The sequence below is a fragment of the Lithobates pipiens genome, unplaced genomic scaffold (genome assembly GCF_037356315.1).
Source record: "Lithobates pipiens isolate NorthernLeopardFrog02 unplaced genomic scaffold, aLitPip1_a1.2 Scaffold_11, whole genome shotgun sequence".
Classification (NCBI taxonomy): domain Eukaryota; kingdom Metazoa; phylum Chordata; class Amphibia; order Anura; family Ranidae; genus Lithobates; species Lithobates pipiens.
In genome coordinates, this window is record NW_027507696.1 from 8,371,893 (window position 1) to 8,399,876 (window position 27,984).

Sequence of the window (27,984 nt, forward strand, 5' to 3'; positions counted from 1 at the left end):
ATTTGGATAGCGCAGTGTTTTTCTTGGTTTAAAAAAATAAATAAAAATCATCACTATCAACATCTGACTGCTTATTGCCCCCAAACTATCCAGCAGTTTCCAAATCCGTAACCCCTCAATGTTACTTTGGGGACTGTACCAAGGACCCACTGTGTGGGGCCAGCCTGCAATGATTGCCTAAGGCACTGCATCCTGAATTAGGTGCTTACATTGACACAACGTGGGTAGTTGGCCACAGGGTGCTATAAAGGTCCAGGTATGTGGTCCATTTCTATGGTTCGCAAAACCCTGAGACCCCTTCAGGGGTCTCAGGGGGTTTGTCTGTCTATCATGACAGACAAAACCTGTACCATTTGTAGGTCCAGCATCATAGATAAGGTAAGATGGGGCTTTCCCTTATGCTGACACTGGTTCTTGGCTTGTAATAAGATATGCTGCAGTATGTGGTACACAATGCAGTTGAATCCTCTTGCTGCCAAATCACGTACCTAGTACATCATTGGACTTCAAGTGGTTGTACCGGGGGAGGGGGGGTGCCTGCAGTTGTTTAGAGCCGACGATCAGCTTTCTTGTAATAGCAATTGGAGTGGCTAACTAGCCACTCGTTGGCTGTTTGTAAAAGCAAGGGCCATCTTTAATATTGATTGGACCCTGGGCAAAAAAATTCTTGCCCCCCCCCCCATGCAATTTCACTCTCCTCCTGCTGTGAGACATACAATAAATAGCAGCTAGACTTAAATCAGTTTACTGTATCAGATCAGGCAGCAATTGTGATTGGTTGCCATCGGTTAAAGAGTATAATTACTGCTCACTGATTAGTTGCTAGAGGTTACAGCAAATGATTTCTGCTTGAGATTACTGTACAGGAATACTGCTCACCAATTGGTTGCTAGAGGGTATAGTACATCATCTTCTCACTGCACGGGGGCATGATATACATATCAATGCCGCCACCCACAGTTATATACTTATGAATGTTGCCATTATTTACATATCAATGCAGGTTATTTACATGTAAACATGTTGTCATCTGTACACAACAATAGGGCAGAGCTGGGCATCATTAGTACCATCACGCTGAGATATAGGGACACAGAACAGGACTAAAAGTTCAAAGGACAAGGGAATTTAAACAAATTCTAGGGCCAATTTTGTTAGAAGCAAAATATATGATCTATTTGGAATGCTGGATCAAAGCAAATGAACACAAAAATGACTACAAACCTGGGGGCCCGTCTCTTTATAAAACATTTATATAGCCATTTGTCAAGTTATCCTGCATGTGCTTTTGTTCTGTGTGAACTGGACAAAAACAAATGTCATTTAGGCAATTTTCTCTTCTGAACAAATGTTTTTTTTAGGGTCAGTCATAAATATCACATTATGGCCACTAGATGGCGCTGAGGCACATATGACAATCATACAGTGTATGCTTTTCAAACAAGACATACAATGTAACCATTCTAGAGAATACTAGAGGGCATTTTGCAAGTGATTGTAACCAATGGTTACAGTAATTTACTAATTACCTCTGGCCTATACAAAATGTGTTTTTGAAAAATTTGCACAGATGGAACGTACGTGCCAGATTCAATAAATGAATGCCTATGCATTTATTTTTATTTTTTATTAAAGGACCCCTTAGGTCAGGGCCATCTTTAACCTCCCTGGCGGGATGATTAGTTCTTATTTTAGGTGCTGAAAGCGGTACAAATATTTTGCATGGAAATTTGGCGTTTTATATTGTAGGCCTCCAATTCTTAGGAATAACTCACTTAAATCTGTTCAAACCAGAGTCTAGCAGACATCCCGGGTATGATAAAGTTTATAATATAATAAATAATGATAATAAATAATAATAAAAATTATTCAATAAAATGTAATCAAATCCAAAAACACTGAAATTTGCTCATTTGCAGAATTGTCGCTGTCATTAGATTTAGTGTTTGATGACGAATTTCCCCACAAATCGCTATCGCTCAATTCTGCAAGTGATTATAATTTATTATCGCTGTTTTCTAGTTGGTCTAAAATCACTTTTGACATAAAGGGACAGTTTTTGGTTGCTATGGACAATCTCCAAATTCCAGGCAGAAAAAACTGTATTTATATTATAAAAGTGCATGCAGGGCACTGGACAGACCACTAGGGACAAAGGGGGTGTGTCATTTTTTTATACAGTACTGTAATCTGTAAGATTACAGTACTGTGTGTGTTTTGTGTGTTGTTACTTTTTTGAATTTGGCGCCGATCTCCACTCCCCTGCGTCGTAATGTTGCAGGGAACGGAGCTCAGCGGCATTCGGGCACTGTGTAAATCGAGCGGAGGACGGCTCACTCCCTGTATCCTCCCTGTATCCAGCGATGCAATCCAGAGTCTGGCCCGGGGTTACCGCTCGTGGTACTGAAATCCCAACCCGAGCCAGACTCAGGATCACCGCCAGGGAGGTTAATATTGATTGGACCCTGGGCAAACATTTTCTTGGGCCCCTCCCCCCATGCAATTTCACTCACCACCTGCTCTGAGACATATATATAAGAGACATATATATAAATAAATAGCAGCTAGACTTAAAATCAGTTTACTGTATCAGATCAGGCAAAAATTATGATTGGTTGCCAGCAGTTACAGCATATCATTACTGCTTACTGACTGGTTGCTAGAGGTTACAGACCAGATTACGGCTCACTGATTAGTTGCTAGAGATTGTAGCACATTATCTCCTCACTGCAGGAGAGCATGATATACATAGGAATGCCGCCTTTATTTACATATCAACGCCGCCAGCCGCAACTATTTACTTAGTATTGCTGCCGCTATTTACATATGAATGCCAGTTATTTTCATGTAAACACAGGGTCTGCAGGTGAGTCATCTGTACACAACAATAGGGCAGAGCTGAGCAGCATTAGTACCATCACTTCACACTGAGATATCGGGACACAGCACAGGACTAAAACTTCAAGGGACAAGGGAATTTAAACCTGGATAGTTGGCAAGTATGAGGCAGCTGCTTTGGGCCCCACAACAATGACATGGCCCAGGGCAGCTGCCCCTTTTGCCCTGCCTTAAAGACGGCCCTGCCTTAGGTAAGTAAACCCTACCCTGGTAAATAACAAAAGCTAGTGTAATGCCGTGTACACGAGATCGAATTGTCCGGCGGACTTGGTCCGGCAAACAATCCGACTTTATAACGAACGGACTTGGCCACACACGGACACTCTGAAAGTCCGGCGATTTCTAACGCGATGACGTACAGCACGTACGACGGGACTAGAAAAAAGAAAGTTCAATAGCCAGTAGCCAATAGCTTCCTTCTCGTACTTGCTTCAGAGCATGCGTCATTCTTAGTCCGCCGGACTAGCACACTGACCAACGGATTGTCCGCTGAAAGCCAAGTCCGGCAGACAAATTTTGAGTCAAAACTACTTTCTAAGTCGGCCTGACTTTTACGACGAAAAAGTCAGCTGGAGCCCAACACACGATTGAATTGTCTGGCGTACCGTGGCCCGGCGGACCAAGTCCGCCGGACAATTCGATCGTGTGTACGCGGCATAAGCCTCAGTGTTAATGTAATGCTAACTACTATGTTGCTTTAATTTCATCTTCCCATTCCATTTTGAATAAGTAATCATAATGAATAGAGATAGAAACTGCATTATATTACTATTTAATCCCATGTTAGCAGCAGTCCCCAGAGTATAAGAATTGACTTTTCTTTTTCGGAATGTTTCAGAATCTCAATCTCATTTCTCAGTCTTGTTCCCTGTCAGCGTAAATCAGATACAGTTAAAGTTTTGTCATTTTAGCATACCGTAGCTGCTTCCATCACCGTGATTACTCTTAAACTGCACTTACTGCCCCGAGATGTGTGTGACGGAGTTATATAAACACTGTGATTTGCAGCTTTTACCCTCTTGTGCTGGAAAACCAGCTTGGAAATCGAAAACCTTGCTCTTCAATTTTCATTTTTTTTTTCCCCCACATCCAATTATTGGATGTAATATGTTGTTCTACTTCTTAAATCCCTTTGCAGATAGAGTATCAGTGCAGTCAGGAAGAGATGTTGTCCTTTAATAAAACATTCCTGATGTATCTTGTACTATAGGCTGAACTTTAAAACCGCAAGGTGAGACTCTGCATGGGCTCCATCAGAATGGGAAGGACAATTAGACAGCCAATGTTTGCTCTGCAGGGATAGGCGATGGCAAGGACTCCAGTCTGCTCGTATAACTTGGTTTCTGCTATCCAATTGCATCAGAAAAGAAAAAAAAAGAAAAAAATAACGGCATGGCTCAGAATGATTTAGAAAGGTGAAATTTACAAGCGTGTTAATAACAGCGCTCAGCGTGCAGGATATACAGTCTGTAGGCTAATAGGATACATAGACATAGATGCGTGCTCAGGGCTTGTAAATTTCAGCCTATTTCATCTTGTACTTTGTGCTCATGAATTAGGAAAACCCTTTGCTACGACACGTTTTGCTATGCAGTCAGTACATAGGATATAATGCGATTAACCACATAAGGACCGGAATATTTTCCTCCTTAATGACCAGGCCATTTTTTGAAATACAGCACTGCGTCCTTTTTAACTGACCATTGCGCGGTCATATGACACTGTACCCAAACAAAATTGATGTCCTTTATTTCCCACAAATAGAGCTTTCTTTTTGTGGTATTTGATCACCTCTGCGGCTTTTATTTTTTGCGCTATAAACAAAAAAAGACTGACAATTTTAAAATACCGTATTTATCGGCGTATAATACGCACCCCAAGTTTTGGGAGGAATTTAAAAGAAAAAAACTTTTAGGAGGGAAGTTTAAGGAAAAAAAAAATACATTTAAATGCAGCCTTGTCAGTGTCATTTGCAGCCTTGCATTGCAGCCTTGTCAGTCATTTGCAGCCTTGTCAGTCATTTACAGCCTTCCATTGCAGCCTTGTCAGTCATTTACAGCCTTGTGAGTCATTTACAGCCTTCCATTGCAGCCTTGTCAGTCATTTACAGCCTTCCATTGTAGCCTTGTCAGTCACTTGCAGCCTTGCATTTAGCCTCGTCAGTCATTTGCAGCCTTGCATTGCAGCCTTGTCAGTCATTTGCAGCCTTGTCAGTCATTTACAGCCTTCCACTGCAGCCTTGTCAGTCATTTACAGCCTTGTCAGTCATTTACAGCCTTCCATTGCAGCCTTGTCAGTCATTTACAGCCTTCCATTGCAGCCTTGTCAGTCACTTGCAGCCTTGCATTTAGTCTCGTCAGTCATTTGCAGCCTTGCATTGCAGCCTTGTCAGTCATTTGCAGCCTTGTCAGTCATTTACAGCCTTCCACTGCAGCCTTGTCAGTCATTTACAGCCTTGTCAGTCATTTACAGCCTTCCATTGCAGCCTTGTCAGTCATTTACAGCCTTCCACTGCAGCCTTGTCAGTCATTTACAGCCTTGTCAGTCATTTACAGCCTTCCATTGCAGCCTCGTCAGTCATTTGCAGCCTTGCATTTCATCTCGTCAGTCATTTGCAGTCTTTTCTATGGCTTTGTCATTTAAAAATGGCACTGCCGAGATACAGAGCGCATGTCCTGTGTATCTCGGCGGCGCTTGGTAGTTCTTGGCCGCTCTCGGCGGCTTTCGGCTATTTTTGAACGCACTCAGTGACTTTCGTCCATTCTCAGCTATTTTCGGCCAAAGTTGTCCTTTCTCGGCGGCTTTGAGCTTTCCGAAAGCCGCCGAGAACAGCCGAAAATAGCCGAGAATGGCCAAAAATAGCCGAGAACGGCCGGAGATAGCCGGGAACATTTAGCCTCATCAGTCATTTGCAGCCTTGCATTTCATCTCGTCAGTCATTTGCAGTCTTTTCTATGGCTTTGTCATTTAAAAATGGCACTGCCGAGATACAGAGCGCATGTCCTGTGTATCTCGGCGGCGCTCGGTAGTTCTTGGCCGCTCTCGGCGGCTTTCGGCTATTTTTGGCCGCACTCGGCGACTTTCGTCCATTCTCAGCTATTTTCGGCCACAGTCGTCCTTTCTCGGCGGCTTTGAGCTTTCCGAAAGCCGCCGAGAAAATAGCCGAGAATGGCCGAAAATAGCCGAGAACGGCCGGAGGTAGCCGGGAACATTTAGCCTCATCAGTCATTTGCAGCCTTGCATTTCATCTCGTCAGTCATTTGCAGTCTTTTCTGTGGCTTTGTCATTTAAAAATGCCACTGCCGAGATACAGAGCGCATGTCCTGTGTATCTCGGTGGCGCTCGGTAGTTCTTGGCCGCTCTCGGCGGCTTTCGGCTATTTTTGGCCGCACTTTCGTCAATTCTCAGCTATTTTCGGCCACAGTCGTCCTTTCTTGGCGGCTTTGAGCTTTCCGAAAGCCGTCGAGAACGGCCGAGTGCGGCCGAAAATAGCCGAGAATGGCCAAAAATAGCCAAGAACGGCCGGAGATAGCCGGGAACGGCCGGAGATAGCCGGGAACAGCCAAGTGCGCCGAAAATATCCCCGAAGCCGCAGTGAGCAGCAGAAAGGGTTAAAAATTGTGGGGGATCGGCGTATAACATGCACCCCCACTTTCCCCCTGATTTTAGGGGGAAAAAGTGCATGTTATACGCCGATAAATATGGTATATATTTCTCATTCATTCATTGACAGACACAGCCTCCTTTATTCCGAACTATAGGTTTAAATTGCCTCCGCAGGAGTAGGACCAGGCAGAACAAAACAAAACACCTGGCCACGCCCATGGGTTGTCCTCAGTCAGTATATAACCCCCTCCCTGCTCTAGGTATTCAGTTTTTTTCTGCCTAGTCAGGCGTAAGGACCTCTAAGGATCTCTAGTCCTTGGAGTTTCTGTTGTTTGTTATTTTCTCTTTTCCTGTATTTTTTTTCCTGTGAGATCTACAATCAACTGCAGGGATGGGCGACGGACTGGACACTTGATCCAGTGGTCACCTCAGTCTGGCCAGCGAGTGCGTGCAGACCGCAGCTACTTGCTAGGTCGACCGCGACATAACCCCACTGGACAGGGGCTGGCCCTGCGAGTTAAACATCTTGCGAGGTCGCATACGACCAGATCTCCGCCTGTGTCGCAGCATTCCTCATGGCCGACAGCCCCCCCTCTTCGGTGGTGAGGAGGATCTGTCCAGGAGCGTTACCCACGCATTTCACTGGAGAGGTAAGTAGTCCCCTCCTCTCCTTCCCTGGAGTGGTGTAGGGAACGGGTACTCCCTGGGGTCTCCTTGCTGTAAGGTACCCCTTTGGGGAGTCCTTCCTTCAGAAAGGACCACCAGTAGTGGACCCCCCTGTCTCTAGGCTGCTCAAGGCAACTATGACTCCAATAGAGAAATTTCTGGCTTCTAAGGGTCCAGCTGACATATTGGTGTAGGTGCTGCAGTTTGTTCGCTATGCCTCTTGGCCGCAGTTCCCCTGGTTGCCGAGTCTGTTTCCTCAGTGGTGCTTAGACATGTATTTTGGGGGCTATCCTGAGTGACATCATGTTGTGTCTTGACTTTGTCCAGTTACAAGATAATTTTCCAGCTGTGTTCCTCCAAATAGTTTGTTTTTTTGATTTCAATGAACGTCTGTCGCCAGACTGCTTGCTGTTCTCCGCAGGGGGGCTGTGCAAGCCCCATTACTGCAGAGTGTGATTGTCACAGTTCTCATGCTGGAAACAGTTCAGGGGTTTTATTCAAACCTGTTCAGTCTAAAAGAAGGAGGGCATAGTACATCTAATTTTGGACCTCAAGGCCCTGATCTGCCTTGTGTGTGTACAGAAGTTCAGGATGGAATCCATCTGCATGGTGGTGGCGCTCCTTCGTCATGGGGACTTTCTGACTTCTACGACATCACAAATGCTTACGCATTCTGTTATGTGCCCGACTCCAGCACTTCCTCCGTTTTGCTGTGGGTGTGGAGCATTATCAGCATGTGGTGTTGCCCTTTGATCTGGCCACCACTCCTCAGGCGCTCACCCCGGATCTGGCATGGTTATGTCAGTGGGTGTTTGTGGTTCTGGGCTGCCTGGATGATCTTCTTCTCCGACTTCTCGATTTCCCAGAGGAGCAACGTAGTTCCTATACAGACCTTCACTGATTTTGGTTGCCGTCAATACTACCGGAAGTCAGCTTTGGCCCTGCCAGAACCTTGGGTTATCTGTGCCTGACCGGGCTTCAGCTCTGGCCAGCGTGTTTCTTCCCCTTGACAGACTCCAGAAGTTTGCATGCTGCGTTTTTTTCTTTTACTGTCCGACTGTTTGGCTCCTCTGTAGATCTGCAAGTGGGTGTTGGGTCTGATGGTATCTACCTTTTTATGAGGTGATTCCATTTGCGCAGTTCCATACAAACTCCCTTCAGGGAGATCCTAGCATAGTGGGACATATGCTCAAGGTCTGTGAACAATCGGATTTGGCTGAGTGAGGAAACCAGAGGTTACCTAGTCTGGTGGCTTCGCTCTCCGGTTTTTTGGTGGGGAAATTCCTTTCTCCCCTTGTATTGAACAGGGTGACCACCAATGCCAGTCCTTTTGGGTGGAGAGATGTCCTGGGACTGAGCTCAGCTCAGGGCCGTTGGACGTTGGTGGAATCCAGACTACCGAGTAATATCCTGGAACTTCAATCAATCAAACTAGGTCTGGATCATGGACGGTTCGACTTCAGGGCTCCCGGTACGGATCCAGTCAATCAAGGAAATAGTGGTGGCTTATGTCCTTCACCAGGGTGGGCTAAGAAGGCTGTTGGCGGCCCTGACTGTTGCCAGCATCCTCCGGTGGGTGTTTGATTATACTGCACTTAGGTTGGCGCTGTTTTTTTCTGTTTGTATATCCTCCGGTGGGCAGACCGTCTCGTTCCAGCCCTTTCCGACATACTCATTCAAGGAGTGGAATACTGACAGATGGATACCTCAGTTGGCTAGGGTTGGGCAAATGTTCCCAAGGATCCAGAGAAAAAGAAGTCTCTCTTTCTGGCTGTGGATCATCTATTATCCTAGTCGGTGATATCAGAGGTTCCCTTAGTGGACCGGGGGACAGGTTTTTGAGTCAAACCTTTTATGGTACCAGAACCAAACAGAGAGGTAAGATCCATTCTAGATCTCAAAGATCTGAATCGGAACTTAAACATCCGAACCTTTCACATGGAGTCAATCCGATCGGTTGAATCCATCCTGCAAGGAGGGGCATTTTTTGCTTCAATCGATATCAAAGATGTATATCTCCACGTGCCAATATTTCCCGCGCACCAGAAATTTCTGCACTTTGAAATATTAAATCATCATTTTCAGTTGTGGCCTTGCCATTCGGTTTAGCCACAAAGCTTGTTATTGATGCTAATTTGTAAAGTTTGTTAAACTTTAATAAAATCTTTGAAACAAATAGTCAACTGCTGGGTTGAATTTTCTGGACTGGCCAGTGTTCTGGACAAATTAGCAGCTGTATGAAATCTAAGTCACTTGTAAATTATTTCACAGCAGAATAAATGATTTTAAATTATTTGGAATTTGTTTGTGATACTGGCTGGAGCTTAGAGGGTAGAGTGGAAACAAAGTGTACTTTAAACATAAAACATGGAATATGTTTGTTTCTGAGCTGCTAAAATCTGGAAGCCTGTTCCTTTCAAATGTAAAGCAGTGACCTTGCCTTTTTTATGTTTTGACATTCTGACGGAGTTCTGACAGAGTTCTGACGGACTTTCCGAATGAACGGACTTGGCCACACACAATCACACCAAAGTCCGACGGATTCGAATGTGATGACGTACGACCGGACTAGAATAAGGAAGTTCATAGCCAGTAGCCAATAGCTGCCCTAGCATCGGTTTTTGTCTGTCGGACCAGCACACACACGAGCGGATTTCTCGGTAGGAACTGGGTCCGGCAGAGTTCTGGCGGAAAAATTTGAAACATGTTCCATTTCTAAAGTCTGTCAGACTTTTGCAAATCAAAAGTCCGCTGCAGCCCACTCACGATCGAATGGTCTGCCGGAATCATTCCGTCAGACTTTTGATGTTGAAAAGTCCGGTCGTGTGTACGCGGCATTATAGGCGTCCAAAACAGTGACAAGCGGGTGCAACGCTGTGCGTTCCTTGTCACTCAGCTCAATGTTAGCAAAGCCGAGGGAATTCGCTTTGCTAACATTGACCCGCCTCTCAGCCAATCAAATGGCCAGGTCTGTTACTGGTCGCCTGATTGGCTGAAACGTCAGGCGCTGTGATTGGATGCCTATCAGACATCCAATCATAGGAGAGGACTGAAGGAGAGAAGGACGGGAGAAGACACATGGAGGGGAGAAGACGCATGGAAGACAACGCTCGCCGTCACCAGCTGCCACGCCGAGACAGGGTAAGTGTCCAGCAGGGGCGAAGGGGGATCACATTGGCAGCATTGGATGGCACAGTGGCAGCATTGGATGGGACAGTTTCAGCATTGGATGGCACAGTGGGAACATTTGATGGCACAGTGGCATTACTGGGAGCATTTGATGTCACAGTGACAGCATTGGATGGCACAGTGGGAGCATTTTATGGCACAGTGGCAGCATTGGTAGCATTTGATGGCACAGTGGCAACATTGGATGGTACGGTGGCAGTGTTTGATGGCACAGTGGCACCGTTTGATGGTTACAGTGGCTGCAATTGAGCGGCACAGTGGCTGCGTTTGATGGCACAGTGGCGGTATTTGATGGGCACAGTGGCTGCGTTTGATGGCACAGTGACTGCGTTTGATGGCACATTGGCAGTATTTGATGGGCACAGTGGCTGCGTTTGATGGCACAGTGGCTGCATTTGATGGCACAGTGGTACCGTTTGATGGGCACAGGCACAGTGGCGGTGTTTGATGGCACAGTGGCGGTATTTGATGGCACAGTGAGGCTGCAATTGATGTTTTTTTTTTTTAGAATTTTTTTAATTTGTTTGCGCCCCCCCCCCCCAAAAAAAATTTGAGCACCAGCCACCACTGGTTGAGAGTCTGTTCATTGATATTGGAATAGAGATGAGTACGGAGGGTGTGTGTTACCGCAAGAAGACACACATTTTTCACCAAAAGGAATACACTTTTCTCTTTTTAGAAGTATTTGGATGCTGTGCTTATAATCATTTTATATTGATTATCTGGATTATTAGCACTGCATTCTTTCTTTGTATTATTGTTGGTTGTGCACTATATTGAAGTACTGGCTGGCATGATAGGTTAGGTTATGTAAATAGCTTTCAGCACAGAAAGTTTATATATATATATATATATATATATATATATATATATATATATATATTCACCTGTAATATTGCTCTATTCATTTATAATATTGCTCTAATTCTGGCTGCAATCTGCAATACAAGTGGTCTGTCTACTGCACCAGCAGGGAGATGCTGAACAAAACTGCAACCCCTCTGCAGAAGCTTCTGTAGTAACAGGAAGTGCTGTGTGACATCAAAACACTCCCAAAGAAGTGTTTTTCATCATGTTCTACAGCACACACCTATAAAGCTAAAAAAAAAGCAGGTTGTTTCAACTCCTGGGCTTAGCGCTGGACCCTGGCTATCACTGAGAGCCAGATGTTCCAGTACTAGATGCTGCCTGGAGCCACTGAGCCTATATCAGTTTTACAATGGTTCTTGTATATTTTTCTGTGTTTAAGCAGTAGAGTATAAGATCCACACTTAGAATTATAGTCACAAACTGAGCTTAGAAATAACTTTTTGGTAACATAATTACCATATCTGTTTTAAAATTCGTGCCCCTGGATGACGCAATTTATTGCGAAACGCGTAGGGCTGAGCGATGTGCTGACGTCACCCCTTACGAAGGAATTGTACCCAGGAACGATGAGTTTGTCCGTTTGCATCTGGCCGGCGCATCGGACTTAAGGCTGATCTTTCCTTTGTGCTTTGGAGGAGAACAGCTGAGACCCTTCTGAAGTGGGAGATATCTATTGTTACATGCTGTTGGTGACCCCCTGTAGTGGGGGGTCATGAAATTCTGGTAAGGAGCAATTTTGGCTGTATGGTGATGGATCAAGCACTTGCTACACAGTAGAAGATTTGACGATTTCATCTATATTGGACTCTGTTGGAATTTAAATGTTTATATAATTACACATTGGGTGTTCACTATTTTGTTTTATATTTTTTTTGTTTTTGTTTTTTGTTTTTTCGTTGTTCACTGTGATCAATTATCCTATAACCCTTATTCTTTAGGACTGGGGGTAATAGGCCTAATTTTGCACATTATTATTGAAATTTTGTCTAAGGTTTTTACTTCATTGAATTTTATGTGGGTTTATGATTTAGCGCAGCTTACTCAATTTTTCATGTGTTTTTTTCTGTAATTATGTAATACAGTCAAGCCGCAGCTGATCAAAGTTCCATTGTGGACGATTAGTATAATATTTTTATCATAGCGCAGTTTTTTCCTTTTTTTTCCAATTTCTGTTTTAAAATGGTGCCTGGACAAATAGCCACTCTACTGTGCCCTTTTAAAACACCTCCTGCGACTCAAGTGGTTAAAGCAGTGATTCTCAACCAGGGTTCCGTGGAATCCTAGGGTTCCTCCAGAGGTTGCTAGGGGTTCCTTCAGCATTGGGCAATTTCTGCATCTCAGATAAGTTCCCATTGACACCATTGGTCTTTTTAGCTATCTGTAAGGAGGTAATTCTTCCCAATGACCACAAGTGTGAGGACCATTCTTCCCACTGACCATCACACTAATGTATCATGAATTTAAAATTTTTATCAGGGGTTCCATGAGACTGGAGAACTATTTCTCATTCAATATTTTTATTGAAAATTTTTCATCAATATAACATAACAATGGAGTAATAAATATCCCAAACCGGGAGCCAACATAGCCCTTCAATAGGGTTTATCAAAAACAAAATTTAAGAAGATAACAGCGATGTTAATGTAACAACATATTTATAACATATATCAATCCTAATTAATGCCCTGAAGGGTTGTAATAAACCATTGATCAGAGCAAATTAGTGACAATAAATTCTTTATTTGCTATAGGATAATAAGATTGAGCAGGGGTCGGCAGAGTATCAAAATCTGAATTTTGTTCCAGAGGGATCAAGGGAGACACGCAAGCCACCCCAACTGGGATCTAGCTGTGAACTGTACGTGTCCCACTGCTATGGAGAACTATTTCAAGGGTTCCTCTGTGTTGAAAAGGTGGAGAAAGGCTGGGTTAAAGGTTTACTGACTGAAAGTAGTTGTTTCAGTACCCTGGACAGAGAGCCAGCAATATATTATAATGGAATCTGCTTCAGCACCATGGTCAGAGAGCCAGCAACTGAGTGCGCGTGAATCTGCTTCAGGACCATGGACAGAGAGCCAGCAAGTGAGTGCAAATGAATCTGGTTCAGCACCATGGACAGAGAGCCAGCATCCGAGTGTCAGACATAAAGAGAAGGTCAGCAACGCATTGTCCCTGGTGTAACACAACTCCTTTTATAGAGAGCCAGCAACGGAGTGTGAGTGGGACTACTTCAGCACTATGGGCTGAGCAACAACCACTGAAGGAGGTATTAAGACATCATAAACGGTCACCAGTTGGTTGTGCAGGGAGCTGTTTCAATATGATGAACACAGTCACCACATGATGGTGAAAGTTGCTTCAGGCTCCTGGAAAAATCACCAGCTGATTGGGAAAAGAGCTGGTAAAACCCCATAAAACAGAGATCACCACCTAGGTTTGAAGAGTACTATGAAGAGAGAATCACCAACCAATTGTAAACAAACCACTTTACACCGTGTTCAGTCCTTTATGTACATTCTGATTTTGGGTGTAGCAGTTTGATTTTACACAATTCGGTCTAAGTGAGGTACAACAGTGATCCAAACGCAAATTAAAATCCTTCGAACACATTGGGGAAAATTATCATATGGAACAGGATATATCATGTCCTCACACAATTCATTGATTTAGCCATCAATTATTCACACACAATCACACTACCACACCAAGTATCAGCTGGTGTTTATGTTGTCCAGTAGTGGTAATAAGGCAGATTTACTTAGTAGAACACATTAAAAAAGGAAACAAGGAATACAATCCATAGATGTAATGCACCTGACTGTAAATGTTGACAGGGTTGCACCTTTTATAACCTAAATGGTAAAGGCAGATAAGCAAGTTACATTTTTAAAGTTTGCATCGTCTAATGAACAGGTTTTCATATAAAACCACGGGGGGAAGATTTACTAAAACTAGTGCATGCAGAATCTGGTGCATCTGTGCACAGTAACTATGCACAGATGCACCAGATTTTGTGTGCACCAGTTTTAGTACATTTGCCCCACTTTGTTGCTTACAATATTTGTCTAACTTTCTGGGGTTGATTTACTAAAGGCAATTAGGCTGTGTACTTTGCAAGTGCAGTTGCTCCAGGGTTTAGTAAATGAGTGAAAGCTCTGCTGACTTTTAGTTTAGTCATATCTTTTGTTTTTCACCTCCTGCTTTTTTATTTTGGAATGCTGTTTCTAAAAAGCCTTCTTTTTCATTACGATATTTATCTGCATATAACACGCACTTTTTCCCCTTAAAATTGAGGAAAATCACGGGTGCGTGTTATACGCCAATCCTCAACCATTTTGGCACCTCTGGGCGGCTTTCGGCCACCTTCAGCCCTTCTCATCGGTGTTTGGACGCCTTCAGCCCTTCTCGGCAGCTTTCGGCCACCTTCGGCCCTTCTCGGCGGCTTTCGGCTGCCTTCAGCCCTTCTCGGCGGCTTTCAGCTGCCTTCAGCCCTTCTTGGCGGCTTTCAGCCACCTTCGGCCCTTCTTGACAGCTGAAAACCGCAGAGAACGTCCGAAAGCTGATGAGAAGGGCCGAAGGTGGCCGAAAGCCGGCGAGAAGGGCCGAAGGCGGGCGAAAGCCGACGAGAAGGGCCGAAGGTGGCCGAAAGCCAATGAGAGCGGCCGAAGGCGGCCGAGCGCCGCCGAGATACACAGGACATCTCGGCGGCGCAATTTTTAAAAATAAAAGCTGAAAATTACACTGACAAGGGGAAAAGGCTGCAACGATGGACAAGGCTGCAACGATGGACAAGGCTGCATGACAAAGCTGCATATGACACTGACAAGGCTTCAGATGGACACTGATAAGGCTATATTGATGGGCATTTAAATGTAAGTTTTTTTTCCTTAAACTTCCCTCCTAAAAGTTTTTTTCCTCAAAATTCCCTCCTAAACTTTGGGTGCTAGTTATACACCGGCGTGTGTTATACGCCGATAAATACAGTAATTATAGCAATTAAGGAGTGATGTGTTTACTTGGTTTAAATACATAAATTGACAATATAGTTTACTCTTAGTGCCCAGCTGTTCAATGCAAAGGCATTGCACACTTTCGAGTGTTTTTTTGTTGTTTTAACTAGTTATTAGGGTACTTAAAATCACTGTGTTGATTGTTTGCTTTAGCTTATAACGATGGCTGCAATGTGTAGTTTTGTGGCTGTTCAATCCACCTAGGTCTATCAGCTAGTTTGCCCCTACTTGCTAAAGGAACATAATCTTTCCGGGTCACAATCCATGCCTATTTCTGTTTTGCATCACATTTGTGGGAGTGCTAATGTGATGAAAACCCATCTCTTCCCTTCGTTGCTCTGTATGCTTTTGCCTGTTCCAGATGTACCTACTAGTTTTCACCTGCAGAATGCTAGACTGAGAGACCCAGGTATTGTAGGATATGTAGTTTTCTTCACAGGAAGTGTCAGTTCTTAGACTACAGACATGGACTATACATTAACCTGTATAGTGCCTTGTTTAAACATAAACTTTTGACACTGGAATTTACTCTACTATAGGAGATGCGTACAGGGCAACAAATGACACTAATAAATTGCATGATCAATGCACATCTTATACAGGTGAAAAACACAAGGTGCAAGCAGGGGCAGACTGACAACTCATGGGGCCCCCCAGGCAATAGGAGATCATGGGGGCCCCCTATGACCTTGATGAAACTCAAGCCACACTCATGTCTCTCTGTCTCTCTCTCTCTGTCTCTCTCCCTCTTTCTATACCTCTCTCCCTTTAGCTCCCTCTTTTTATCTCTCACACTCCCTCCTTTTCTCTCTATCTTCTCTCTTCATCTCTTTGTATCTCTCTCTCTTTCTATCTCTCCACCTCCCCATCTCTTTCTCTCTCCCTCTATTTCCATCCCTCATCCTCTCTCTCTCTCTCTCTCCCTCTATTTCCATCCCTCATCCTCTCTCTCTCTCTCTCTGTTTCTCTCTCTCCCGGTCTCAGTAAAAGATGTGAGGTAGATGAAGCCAGCAGTTACAGTAGCAGTGTTATAGTGACAAGGTCAATAGAGAAGTTAGTATCTGATCCCATTTAGTACTCACAATAGCGGGAACTTACTGTAGAGTGCAGCACCCAGTTGATGAGCCATTGTTGGAAGGGAGCAGTGCCGTGTGACCCCAGGGGTTAGGCAGGGTCGTGGGGTTGTCCCCCAGCTCAGGCATCACGGACACTTTGTGGCAGGGAAAAGAGCAGCACATAAAGAAAAGAACAGATGAGAGAGCAGAGCCCAAACTGGGCTGGCGGTGTGTGATTGGATCCACCCCAGAGGAAGGGACACGAGCAGAGCTGTCCCTGACCACAGCTCACCTCTGCACCTCCTGTCCACAGCTCACCTCTGCATCCCTGTCCACAGCTCACAGCCAATGGCTCCCGCTGCTGTCTCAGCAAATGAGTAGGGTGAGTTCCCAGAGAGCTGATGCTCTTGTGCACATCGCTGGATCGAGAGAAAGTTTAGGTAAGTATTGGGGGGGGGGGGGGCTGGGGGTGCTGCTGAAGTAAAAAAGCTTCAGCCTTTGGAACCCCTTTAATACACTTTTGTGGATGTGAACTCATTCTATTGGCTAAAGCATTCACTTACTGAATTTATTCACACACATTTACACTCTATTTATGTGGTTATGTAGGGAAATTATGCCAGTAAGTTTCTGTCCAAACACAAGGCATTTTGTTTTCTGCCCCTAAATATTTCCTCGGAATTACTAATCTAAATGCCACCAATGTGAATGGACACATTGGCTGAAATAGAGCTGCGTTCAGAGACCTAACAAAATGAAAAATGCCTCTTCGCACTGCCTTTTTTTTTTTTCTGCACATGTGCTGGTAGCCTAGTTGCTGCCAAGAATCTAGTTCTAGCCAACTCAGAAGATTGCTTTAAAATGGACTGGATTGTTATCCTACATCAATATGAAGTAGCATTACAAAATGTTCCCTCCTGTTGCATACTTAAAAATAATAAATAAATTAAAATTCCACAGGAAATGCCTTGAAACTCTTGCAATAGTCAGAAGGGGTCTGTAGAAGTCTCACCGTCTGACATAATGTACTGTTTGGTGGCTTAAATATCTGACAACAGAAAAAATCTGTTTTGGGAAGACTGGGTCTTTAGGCACCCACCTAGATCATGCATTTATTATTTAGTATTATTATCCAAAAATTAACAATTTAGAAAATTAGTAATCTAGTATGGAACACGCCTTTCAGCCCTTGTACACACGGTCGGACATTCCGATGGAAAATGTCCAATCGGACCGTGTTGTCGGATAACTCGACCGTGTGTGTGGGGGCTCCATCGGACTGTTTCCATTGGAATATCCGACGGACAAAGTTTTCCATCTTGGCTATAAAATTTTCCGACAACATGATCCGATCGGACTTTGTCCGATCATGTGTCGAAAATTCAGATCGGACAAAGTGCCACGCATGCTCAGATCAAATTCCTAGACCAAAGCTATTGGCTACTAGCCTGAACGTATATCCCGTCGTAACGAAATAACGTCATCACGTTCTGAACGATCGGATTGTCCGACAACTTTGTCCGACCGTGTGTATGCAACAGTTTTGGACAAAATCCGTCGGATTTGGTTGTCGGAATGTCCGACCGTGTGTACAAGGGCTTGGAGATTAAAAAACATAGACAACAAAGAATGTTTAATAGGTACGCTCACATATAAATATATTGAAGACATCACTCGCCTGGTTAGTAAAGGGTTGCAGACCTCACAGGAGAATTCTGCTCTTCTACTATATGTGTAAAACTTGGCTGGCCTAATTTTCTCAGTTGTCATGGTTACTGCTGGAGAATATGATGAATGAAGGGGTTATGGTGGAAAGTTCCTCTTTCTCATAAGATAAGTTATACAAGATATATGTTATTACCAGAGATATAAGATGGATGATTTAGATGCGTCCCATTCCTCGGATGGTTTCCCCATCTCTGTCCTATCTCAATCCTCTTTCTTGTTTTGCATAACCCGAATTCATAAAAGTTCAGGCTGTACCATGTTCATGAACCTTTCATTACATTGTGCGCTGTGATATATTTAGGGCAGTGCCTTCCCCTGCCTCTCTAGTAACCTGGGGAGAAAACAGCTAAAAACAATGCAATAAAAGGGAGACAGGAGGTTAACTTTTTTTTTTCTCCATTTTTTACATGGAACATCTTCCATTAATATTTAATTTAGAATATCCAGGCTACATTGTACAGGAACATGCTGTGCCATCAAATCAGCGCTTCTTTTTAATTATCTTTTTTTTTCATAAAAGGTCAACTCAAGCTGTATGCAACTCAGAAGTTTGCTAGGATGTGCTGTAAATCTTTGGAAGTGTATAGAGCAGGTTTGGGGTCACCGGGTAAAGATTACTTTGTCTGTGAGTGAATTGGACTGTTGGGCTTTACAACTTCCATTGTGGTGCCTCCCAGTCTCATATAATCAAACATTTCCTGCATCTTACTCCCAAAGGCAGAGTTTGTTCAGCACTCTAAGCCCTTGTACACACGGTCGGACATTCCGACAACCAATTTTGTCCAAAACTGTTGCATACACACAGTCGTACTTAAAGCGGTTTTGTACTCAAAATTGCAACTTAATGTTCTTCCAATCGCTTTGGAGCATAGATGCAGAAATTACCATTAAAAAAAATTATTATGCACTAATTACCTTTTAGCAGAAATTATTATATTGACTTCCGGGCTCTCCTCCCGTGGGAGTAGGCGTGTTTATTGCCTTTCCTCGGCTTCGCAATGACCCCTGGGAACTTTGTTATATTCTTCCCAAGAATCCGTGGGGGGCATCGTCATGCCGAAATCTCGTCAGATTTCGGAAGGAAGACGTCGGTCACGTGACGAGGTTGTTTGTTTATGTTTTGTTGCCATCACAATGGGGCGGGAACTTCCGGCGACGCTGCCCGTTGTGATGGCAACCCAAAATTCTACGGCGCTGCTCACTGATATCACTGAGCATGCGCGGGATGGAGCGGTGAATGCTGGGAGCACAGCATTCACCGCATCCAGGAAATCAGTGCTTGTGGGCTTCAAATGCCCACAATAAAAATAGAAACCGCCGGGAGGAATTTTTATAAGTTTACCTCACGGAGGAAATCGGCAAGCAACGGATCTAAAAGCTGCAAGAAGTGAGTGATAACATAATACTTTAAACTTATAGCGATGTGACACAAAAAAAGAAAATAGGTCAGTGGAGTCCGTGGCACTTTGTCCGATCGGAATTCTCTACACATGATCGGACAAAGTCCGATCGGATCATGTTGTCGGAAAATTTTATAGCCCAGCTGGAAAACTTGGTCCGTCGGATACTCCGACGGAAACAGTCCGATGGAGCCCACACACTGCCGGATTATCCGACAACACGGTCCGATCGGACATTGTCCATCGGAATGTCCGACTGTGTGTACAAGGGATAAGGGGTCAATTCATTAACGTTTACCGCATGCGATAAGGGTATTGTATTACTCATTTGCATACATTATCGCATGTGGTAAATTAAGTCCAATTAATAAAAAAAAAGGTATTTACCGGGAGAAGAAAAAATGTGCCGGTAAATATCGCATACAAAGCTCTTAAGTCCAATTCATAAATGGACCAGAGAGTGGACCCCCGCGCTGTTTTTTGACAAATAGCTGGTTGCTAAGGAGCGGACGGAGAAGACAGCCACCGCATCCTTAACATGCGTTGAATCATCAGCTGTCGGTGGGCTCACAGTTGAATGTAAAAAAAAAAAAGCAGACCGGGAAAGATGTTTTTATAAAAAAAAAAAACAATTGTAAAAGAATGAATAGAAACTGTGATAAGCAGAAACATAGAAAAATCAAAACAAAGGAATGAACAGGGGGTGATAGGAAAAACAATTCTAAATGACTCTGCTTACAGCCCCCCCCCCCTTTCATCCCACCCACCCCAAATGGGAGCCTGCTTTGCTAGGGGTAACCGGGGGGTTTGACCAGAAACTATAGGGAGAGGGCTAGGCTGCTCTCCTAACCGAGGCATATAACCCAATGGGAAGCATGTCAGTTAGGTAAACCTAGAGAGTCCCCCCTTTTTTCAAATGAGTCAGCACATTTAACTGATAAACCTTTCTGGAGTATTCTGAAACTCCGAGACATTTAATAGGGTGATACAACCTGAGGATGATCATAAAGAAGAAGGGGAAAGAAAGTTGGGGGAAACGGAAGAGTAGGCGATAGAAAGTGAGTGTGAAGGAAGAGGAGTGGGAGAGGAAAAAGGAGTAGGAGGGAACCTTTGCGGAGGGTAGAGGATACGGGCCAGCAATATGGCTTGCTCAGACTTAAGGAAGCATCTGTTCCTTAGGGGAGTAGAGATGTTTTTAGCCCAGGGTTCCCAATTGAGTTTAAATTTGTCCGACGTGTCTAGTATGGTGTTGGAAATTTTCTCGGAAATCTTTTGTTTGGTCAGGTGAAAGTAGACCGAGGGGGACTTCCATGCACGGGCTATTGTAATCTTGGCCCCCAGGAGAATAAAGAGAATTAGGGATTGGGTCAATTTGGGTACATCAGGGATTCGGCTATTGAGGAGTACTATTGTGGGGCCCTGTTTAACCTCATATCCAGTGGATTTGCGGATGAGATTAAAGATTCTGTTCCAGTATCCTCTAATTCTGGGGCATTCCCAGAAGGTGTGCAGGAGGGAACTTATGTGGCCACAGCCTCTAAAGCAATGTGGAGAGAAGTAAGGAAAGGAATCCCAATTAGCCATTAAGAGGGCTAATGGGACCCAACACAATGGGACCATAGGTCCATTGAGGCAAACCAGTAACCAAATGAGTGTAGAGCATCCACTACACAAACGACTGGGGCATCCATCCAGCCCAACAACAAGGGGTAAAACATCCTGTTGGATATTCAAGAGAGAGCTGCTCATCTTGGGGAGTGAGAGTCTCGGGGTCTCTTTGATAGCTGCTTGTTCCACAGCGGGGTCAGCAGGCTGCTCGGAGGGGGTCGCTTGGCTTGGCTGCTGGTTGTTGAAGTGGTAACTATTGGGAGATAAATCCTAGTTGTAACAGCAAGCGTTTGTCATCTTGAAAGTTGGTAAATCTGTATGATTTGTCTCTGAATTTAAACTGGAGACAGAAAGGGAATAACCAGTGATATTTGATGGATTTCTGCGCCAGTATTTCAAGGAGGGGTTTGAGGGATCTCCGCTTTTGGATTGTGGTGGGGGAGATATCCGCAAAAAAAATTTTTTTTTTAACCTGGAAGGAGAGGTTGTCCAGATTCCGAGTTCTTCTCAATATATCTTCTTTTACTCCATAATAGTGGGGTTTGACCACAACATCCCTCAGGAGCCCATCCTGGCGGGGGGGTTGTAGGGCTCTGTGTGCCCTGTCCAGCTCGAGTCTGTGACCCTGGATGTCAGGTATAATGTATTTGATGAAAAGCTTAATAGTGCCCGGTATATCTGTGACCAACTCAGGGATCCCTCTTATATGGAAATTGTATTGCCTGCTCCTATTTTCTAAGTCATCCAATTTGGCTAGAGCAGATTCGAGTTGATCTTGTAGCGTTTGGATACAGGTGGTGTTTTGATTGGTGCGAGTGGCTGTGTTATCTACTGCCTGCTCAATAGCATCCATGCGGGCTCCTAGGCTCTAGAAGTCAGCCTTAATGGTAGCTGTAATCTGCATGGCATTTATGGGCAAGGCCTACAGCCAGCATTTCAGAGAAGCTATGAAGCTATGAGTCATGTCAGGGAGATAGACAGGCATCATGGTGGAAGTCTGCAAGGCCTAGGGGGAGTTCATCATGGGAGTGTGGAGGAAATCCCCCATTGTCCTGCTCAGCAGGGATTCAGTGGAAGCTGGGGAGATCCCATGAGGGTTATTGTTACTCACAGGTGTTGTCAGCAAGGGGAGAGGCTGCTGGTATGATGATGGTGGATCAGCAGTGGAGTCCTGATCCTCCACGCCTTCTCGTGTGTGCCGCAGCCGCCATCTTGGACAGTGCAGGGGCTGCCAGGCCAAAGTCCAGCTGCCAGCTAACGCCCTTTTTGGGGGGGGGGGGGCTCGGCATACGGGTCGAGGTGTGGGGGTCTGTGTGAGGTGGGTCCCGCTCGTTCTGGCGGCTTGGGGGCTGAGAAGGGCTGGAGCAGTGTGGAGCTCTCGGTTATGGAGTACTCCCGGGAGTCCTGCGCATGCGCACCACTCTGGTATGGATTTTAAGGGGAACCCCACACCAAAATTTAAAGCCTGGCAGGTCAGAAAGAGGGGGATTAGCAAGCGCCCTCCCCCTAAACCATACCGGGCCACATGCCCTCAACCCCACCCCAAAGAACCTTGTCCCCATACATGACCGTGGCTGTGAGGGTCTGCGAGTGAGGGACTTATTGGAATCTGGAAACCCCCTTTAAGAAGGGGGCCCCCAGATCTTGACCCCCCTATGTGAATGAGTATGTACCCCCACCCATTCACCAAAAAAGTGTCACAAAATAAAAAAAAATTAGCACACACAGTATTTGACAATTCATTTATTAAAAAATGAAATGGTGTCCCCTGATATAAATCCATTGTCAATCACACTGTCCGTCGCACTTGAAAAAAAAAAAAACAAAAGGTGCTCCTGTCATCTTGAAGGCCCCCCCTGCCCAAAAACACCCACTCCCCCATGTTGAGGGCATGTGGTCTGGTATGGTTCAGGAGGGGGGGTGCTCGCTCATCCACCCTCCTTACGTGACCTGCTGGGCTGCACGTCGGACAAGGGTCTGGTATGGATTTTTGGGGGGGGGGGCCCGCATTATTTTTTTACTTTTTTAAATTTTGGCCTGGTATGCATTGAGGTTGGGGGTGGGGGGGGGGGTGCTCGCTCATCCACCCTCCTTACGTGACCTGCTGGGCTGCATGCTCGGACAAGGGTCTGGTATGGATTTTGGGGGGGGGGCCGCATTATTTTTTTACTTTTTTAAATTTTGGCCTGGTATGCATTGAGGTGTAGGGGGGGGGGGGGTGAGAGAGCACCCGGGGGATACTAGTGTCCCTTCTGTTTAGGGTCCTTTTTTACAATTAATATTGGGATGTTGGCAACGCTTTATTGAGAATTCAATTTTTCTCTGTGTGGTTCACCACTATATATTTGCATTAACTAATGTGGTAATTACCACAAAATCGAACAAATACCGCATTTGGTATTTAACGTCAAATTCTTAATGAATTGAACACTTGCACAATTGTTACTGCATTTTATGAGCTGTTATTTAACGCTTAGCGAATTGACCCCTTTATATACAGAGCTGAGATCCTGGTTTAAATCCCACCAGGTCTCCAGCTGCTGAAAGTTTACTTACAGTATTCTTCAGGTGCTTAAAGTGGTATTAAACCCACAACCATAAATATATTGCAGTGTACCAATCATTAGATGTTCAAGTGGAGGTAAACTGGGTATCTGGCGCTCCAGGAGGCAATGCCCTTAGTTTGTAATAATGTACATTTGATTAGTCATTCTTTAGGTAGAAACAAAGCTGAACCACTGTAAGGAGGCAGCCAGTGTGTCCAGCAACTCTGCAAAACATATAAAAGAAACATATAAAATACATTTATTTATATAAATATAAATTTATAATCTACTATTCTTCAGAAATTCCTTCATCCCATTGCCTTTGGTCCACTGACCATTTGTAGTTCTACGGCTGCAGACATCATGTGCAGGAAGGTGTATTTAACCACTTCCCGACCGGCGCACGCCGATGTACCTCGGCAGAATGGCACGGGCAGGCATATTGGCGTACAGGTACGTCCAATATTAAATGCCGCCCTGCCATCGCGTGCTGGTCGGGACCCCCGTGAGTCCGGTCACGGGTCCCGCGGACTCGATCGCCGCGGGCTTACCCGCGATCGTCTTACGGGGCGGCTGAACTGGGAGATGCCGTTGTAAACAGCATCTCCCCGTTCTGCCTAGCAACAAGTGACGCTGATCTCTGCTCCATGTGATTGGAGCAGTGATCAGTGTGCACTAAAAGAAAGCCCAGCCCCCCACAGTTAGTAACACACCCCTAGGAACACTTAACCCCTACACTGCCACCCACTGGTTAACTCCTTCACTGCCAGTGTCATTTACACAGGAATCACTGCATTTGTATAGCACTGATTGCTGTATAAATGACAATGGTCCCAAAAATGTGTCAAAAATGTCCGATGTGTCCGCCACAATGTCGCAGTCACAATAAAAATTATTAATAAAAGTGCCATAAAACTATCCCCTATTTTGTAAACGATATAACTTTTGCGCAAACCAATCAATAATCGCGTATTGCGTTTTTTTTTTTACCAAAAATATGTAGAAGAATACGTATCGGCCTAAACTGAGGGAAAAAAAATGTTTTTTTTTATATATTTTTGGGGGATATTTATTATAACAAAAAGTAAAAAATAATGCGTTTTTTTTTTCAAAATCGTCGCTCTGTTTTTGTTTATAGCGCAAAAAATAAAAACCGCAGGGGTGATCAAATATCACCTAAAGAAAGCTCTATTTGTGGGAAAAAAAGGACGTCAATTTTGTTTGGGAGCCACGGCGCACGACCGCGCAATTTTCATTTAAAGCGACGCAGTGCCGAATCGCAAAAAGTGGTCTGGTCTTTGGCCAGCAAAATGGTCCGGGGCTGAAGTGGTTAATGATGCTCTCCTCCAGAGAACAACAGGCCAGTAGAAGGAGCTGTGAGCTCTGAGTGTGTAGCCTTTCATTCCACAGAGACAGTTCTGACCCCTTCCTCCCACCCCCTGCGGGTGATGTCATTTCCTCTTCCGGTTCAAGCTGGCCAGCATGGAGCTGACTATTTCCTGGTTTTCCTGAATGTACAGCTATTCAGCACAACATCACACCAGAACCTTTCCCAACTACCTGGATCATGCGAGGAGCCTGTGGGATGCAGTAGAACTGCCTGGGCTACATACTTATGGTGAGCATGACTCCCACTTAAATCTTGCAAGTGTTTTTAATCTTGTGCAATAAATGGGGAAGGGTATAATGGTAGATGCACTAGCAAATTCAGATATACCGTACTAACAAATTGAAGCCAAACTCAAGGTAATGCTTTTTAACCACTTGCAGCAACAGTTTTGTTCCTTTTTGGCAGTTTTACATAAAAGCTTACCATTGTAAGCACCCCTGTCAGTGTTACATTGTTTGTCTCAACCCTCTGTTACACCTGCAGAACAGCTTGTTCTGTTGAAAAACAGCAGACTTATTGGCCAGATCACCAGGTGAGAATAAAAGAAACAAATGCAGCCATCGCATCTGTGAATTGGTAAGCTGCAATATCATGTTTGCTTTTGGATTTAATACCAGATGAAAAGTTACGTTTACTGCAGTGGCGGCTGGTGCTCGAAATTTTTGGGGGGGCGCAAACAAATTAAAAAATTCTAAAAAAAAAACCATCAAACGCAGCCACTGTGCCCATCAAATGGTGCCACTATACCATAAAACGCAGCCACCGTGCCCATCAAATACAGCCACTGTGTCATCAAACGCAGCAACTGTAACTGTGACCATTAAACGGTGCCACTGTGCCATCCAATGTTGCCACTGTGCCATCCAATGTTGCCACTGTGCCATCCAATGTTGCCACTGTGCCATCCAATGTTGCCACTGTGCCATCCAATGTTGCCACTGTGCCATCCAATGTTGCCACTGTGCCATCCAATGCTCCCACTGTGCCATCCAATGCTCCCACTGTGCCATAAAATGCTCCCACTGTGCCATAAAATGCTCCCACTGTGCCATAAAATGCTGCCACTGTCCCATCCAATGCTGCCACTGTCCCATCCAATGCTGCCACTGTCCCATCCAATGCTGCCACTGTCCCATCCAATGCTGCCACTGTCCCATCCAATGCTGCCACTGTGACATCCAATGCTGCCAATGTGATCCCCCTTCGCCCCTACCCGCTCGCCATCTGCTGGGCACTTACCCTGTCTCGGTGGGGCAGCGGGTGACGGCGAGCATTGTCTTCCATGCGTCTTCTCCCGTCCTCCTCTCCTTCAGTCCTCTCCTATGATTGGATGCCTATCAGGCATCCAATCACAGCAACCTGACGTTTCAGCCAATCAGGCGACCAGTAACAGACCCGGCGGCCATCTGATTGGCTGAGAGGCGGGTCAATGTTAGGAAAGCTAATTCCCTCGGCTTTGCTAACATTGAGCTGAGTGACAAGGAACGCACAGCGTTGCGCCCGCTTCTCACTTTTTTGGGCGCCTATTAGAGCCTACAGCTCTAATCAGGTGCTTCTAATAAACACCCCCGCTGGTGTAATTCAGGGGTCTGGTGACCGAATAGGGGGTGTCAGCAGCAACCATAGATAGATTCATGCAATGCATGAATCTATCTATGGTGATTAGGGAGTGACAGGAGAGGGGGGGGGGGGCGCTCCTGCGCCCTTTATGGACGCACCGCCACTGGTTTACTGAGTATACAAACTACAAAGCAGCAAGTGAAGCTAGAGAGAGATGACATTGGAGTGTAAGCTCTTTGAATATGGTTCTGTGTGGTCTGTATATCTTTATACAATATTCACCTTTTGTAATAATATTGGCCGTAGCAAATACATACTGATCATTTGGACCCATCAGTTTTATTATTGTTACATGGATGATAGTATGACACACTTTTTGTAACCAAATTCCCTTCTTTTGAAATTGTGATACTGTTAACAAATGTATCATGATACTGTTAAATGTAGCAACTAAGCATTCTACATATTGTTTTTATTACCTATCCTGTTCCTTAAAGTGGTTGTAAACCCTTACAAACCACTTTGACCTACTGGTAAGCCTAGATTAAGGCTTACCTGTAGGTCCAAAAAATATCTCCTAAACCTATACAGTTTAGGAGATATTTACCCGTAGACAGCGGCGCGCAGTCGCACTGGGCAGGCCGCAGATCGCGGCGATATGCCGCGAGTGTCGGCTCGCATGCGCGGGAGTGACGTCACCGCTGCTCCGGCGAATCACAGCGCCTGAGCAGCGAGACCCACCAAGAAGATGGACGCTCGGAACTACAGGGGACAGCGGTGACATTGCTGGCTCCTGTGTCAGGTAAGTGACACATAATGGACTACTATGCGATGCGATGCGATGCATAGTAGTCCATTATGCTTTACCTTTGCAGGGAATCGAAGAGGAAGTAAACCCATCAGGGTTTACTTCCTCTTTAATCCTTTCCCGCCGAGCATATGCAGATATGCGTACTCGGCATCCGGGGGTTATACCGGGATGATGCCCGCACCATCCCAGTACCGTTTTTTGCAGCGGGCGATTGGCTATCCAGGCATAACAACCGATGCGGCTAAAAGCCGCTCGGCTGTTATGCCGGAGGAGCGGGAGGGGACGTCCCCCCCCTCCCGCCGCCTCTCGCCGCTGTTACCGGTGCTCCCGCTCGATCGGGAGCACCGATCAGTGATCCGACGCCTCCGGCTGCTGCGGAGGAACTGGAACGAAGCCGTAATAGTAATCGGCTTCGTTCCAGTCTCCTCATCGTAAACACGGAAGCGACGTCATGACGTCACTTCCCGTTTACTCGGCTGCCAATGGCGCCTGTTTTAAAAAAATATCTGGCATTCAGAATCGCCGTTTTCAGCGATCTGAATACATTGAAGTGTAAAGGAGGGGTGGGGGGTCTTTTAGACCCCCCCATCCCTCCATAAAGAGTACCTGTCACCACCTATTACTGTCACAAGGGATGTTTACATTCC

General features: G+C 45.1%; 1 long non-coding RNA gene across 1 annotated transcript in view; it reads left to right on the plus strand.

Annotated features, from left to right (window-relative positions):
* Positions 1-24,993: 24,993 nt before the first annotated feature.
* LOC143961095 (uncharacterized) overlaps positions 24,994-27,984 on the plus strand; it is a 76,694-nt gene continuing 73,703 nt past the window's right edge. Inside the window, exon 1 of the long non-coding RNA XR_013270406.1 lies at positions 24,994-25,194. This is a non-coding gene — a long non-coding RNA (uncharacterized LOC143961095). The remainder of the gene's footprint in view (positions 25,195-27,984) is intronic.